Source organism: Triticum aestivum, chromosome 1D (assembly GCF_018294505.1).
Source record: "Triticum aestivum cultivar Chinese Spring chromosome 1D, IWGSC CS RefSeq v2.1, whole genome shotgun sequence".
Taxonomy (NCBI): Eukaryota; Viridiplantae; Streptophyta; class Magnoliopsida; order Poales; family Poaceae; genus Triticum; species Triticum aestivum.
The window spans coordinates 8,760,765-8,763,701 of record NC_057796.1 but is presented as its reverse complement, the minus strand read 5'-3'; the positions used below and the strand labels follow the sequence as shown (position 1 = coordinate 8,763,701).

Here is a 2,937-nt window from a genome sequence, read left to right as displayed (position 1 = left end):
GCCGGCCAGAAAAAACAGAGCACTGTGGAGTGCTCTGCTGTGGCGATGGGTATATATAGGCAACTAATTGGTCCCGGTTCGTGGCACCAACCGGGACTAAAGGGGGGGCATTGGTCCCGGCTGGTGCCACGAACCGGTACGCATGCCCCCCTTTAGTCCCGGTTGGTGGCACCAACCGGGACCAAAGGCCTTGTGCTGCCCCGCGTCAAAAGTTTAGTCCCACCTCGCTAGTTGAGAGAGCTCGAGAGTGGTTTATAAGCGCTGCTGCTGCGCCCACCCTGTTCGTGACTGAACCGGGACTAATGTGAATATTTCCCTGTGACCAAAACCCAGTTTTCTACTAGTGGAGGTCTGCGAGGGGCCCACTAGCCCTGGGGGTGCCCCCCTAGGGTGTGCCCCCACGACTTGTGGCCTCCCCGTAGGGCTTCTGCACTCTTCTCCAAGTCTTCTGGGTGTCTTATGGTCCAAGAAAAATCATCGTAAAGTTTTATTCCGTTTGAACTCCGTTTGATATTCCTTTCTACAAAAGCCAAAAACAAGGAAAAATAACAACTGACACTAGGCAGTAGGTTAATAGGTTATTCCCAAAAAATGATATAAAATAATACCAAAATGCATAAAACATTCAAGTTACATAATACAATAGTATGGAACAATAAAAAAAATTATAGATACGTTGGAGACGTATCAAGCATCCCCAAACTTAATTCCTGCTCGTCCTCGAATAGGTAAATAATAAAAACAGAATTTTTGATGTGGAATGCTATCTAACATGTTTATCAATATAATTTTCTTTATTATGACATGAATGTTTATATTCATAAGATTCAAAACAAAAATTTAATATTGACATAAAAACAATAATACTTCAAGCATACTAATAAAGAAACCATGTCTTCTCAAAATAACATGGCCAAAAAAGTTATCCTTACAAAATCATATAGTCTGGCTATGCTTCATCTTCATCACACAAAGTATTTCATCATGCACAACCCCGATGACAAGCCAAGCAATTGTTTCATACTTTTAGTGTTCTCAAACTTTTTCAACTTTCACGCAATACATGAACGTGAGCCATGGATATAGCACTATAGATGGAATAGAATATGGTGATTGTGGAGAAGACAAAAACAAGAAGAAAGTCTCACATCAACTAGGCAAATTAATGGGCTATGAAGATGCCCATCAATTGATATTGATGCAAGTGAGTACGGATTGTCATACAACAGATGCACTAGAGCTATAAGTGTATGAAAGCTCAAATAAAAACTAAGTGGGTGTGCATCCAACTTGCTTGCTCATGAAGACCTAGGTCAATTTAAGGAAGTCCATCATTAGAATATACAAGCCAAGTTCTATAATGAAATTTTTTCACTAGTATCTGAAAGTGACAAAATATAAGACTCTCTATCATGAAGAACATGGTGCTACTTTGCTTACACCTCCGTCGCCAAGTAGATGTAATAAACCGTATACCCCTTCCTTTCCTTTTTATAAAACGTTTTACACATTTCACATACGCCCAAATCGATTTAAGGCGGACTGCCTAAAACGTCTTATAAAAAAAGAAAAAAGAAGGAAGGGAGTAGATGCTAGAAACAAATAATGGATGTTTGGTCGTGCGTGTACGTACCATGATGATGGCCTTGATGCTGTCACGGTTAAGGCGGAGTGTGTTCTGCAGGTCGTTGCCAGCGGCCTTCTCCGGCTTGGCTTCAGGGATGAAGGAACGCGAGCATGCCGTGTACCATGTCGGCGTCCATGTCGTTAGGGTTCTTGCCTCTTTTTATGTGCTCGTCGATGATCTTGTCGATGAACTCGTCGAGGGAGGCGCACGTTGATGCCCTGCGGGTCCACCCAACCGAGCCACGGGATGAAGTAGCCGATGCTGAACGCGCCAAAGAGCTTGGAGAACTCCTGCATGATGGCGATGAACTCGTCCTGCTTCCGTCCATCGCCGTCGCCGGTGGCTTCAGCGCCGAATGCCGCCCGAAAGGTGACGTTCATGCTGAGGTTGAAGATGAGGTCGCCGAGATTCACTGTCTCGCCGCTCCTCCAGGCCTTGGCACGGACGAGCACCGCGGACTCGTCGCGCACGGCGAGCCACGTCCCGGGACGGCGGCGGCTAAAGGGCTTCATCACGCACAGCTTGTGCATCTGGCGCCAAAAGGGCCCGTAGCGGGTGAACACCATGTCGGCACGGTGGTAGGTGAGGTCGGTGGTGGCAATGGTGGCTGGCCGGTGCGAGAAGGCGGCGTCCTGGGCCTGCAGCACCTGCTGCGTGTACTCCGGCATCGACACGGCGAAGGTGTGGACCTTGGCGAGGCGGAGGTGGATAAGGCCGCCGTACTGTTTGGCCAGCGCCGCGAAGTGCCGGCGGGTCAGCTGGTCCATCATGAAGATATTGCCGACAATCGGCGGCGAATACGGCCCTGGGGGCAAGTGGCGGCGCCTTGCCACGCCGCCGCTGAAGCAACACGAAGAAGACCGAGGCAACGAACAGCCATGTCAGTGGCTCTTGGAGCCATTCCGTGTCGATCTTGGACAAGCCCACCATTTATTGATATTCAAACTAGAAGCTCTACTTTTCTTTTTCTTGGGGTATTCTCAACTATGTGGATTTCAGGTAGATGTGCTGTAACGCTCGTGAGTAGAGGGTAAGGAGAAGAGTGGAGGATGCCGGGTTAATATATAGTTGGAGCAGTAGTTGAGATGATGCAGACCACCAGGAATGGTACATCACTCTTCTTGAACCATATTAAAGATGCATAGTGTGAAGTCAGGCTCAGCAGTTGCTCAAAGTTGGAAAAAAAGAGGCACCGGTGGAGAAACTTTATAGTTTTAGACAATTGGTGGTGTGCTTTGAATTCAGCATGCCACTGGTAATTTGTCAAAATACCGATGGCATTGCCATATAACTCGAGCGCCACTTGTATC

General features: G+C 47.4%; 1 pseudogene; it reads right to left on the bottom strand.

Annotated features, from left to right (window-relative positions):
• Positions 1 to 1,436: 1,436 nt before the first annotated feature.
• Positions 1,437 to 2,557, bottom strand: LOC123156837 (cytochrome P450 84A1-like; annotated as a pseudogene).
• Between the last annotated feature and the right edge of the window lie 380 nt (positions 2,558 to 2,937).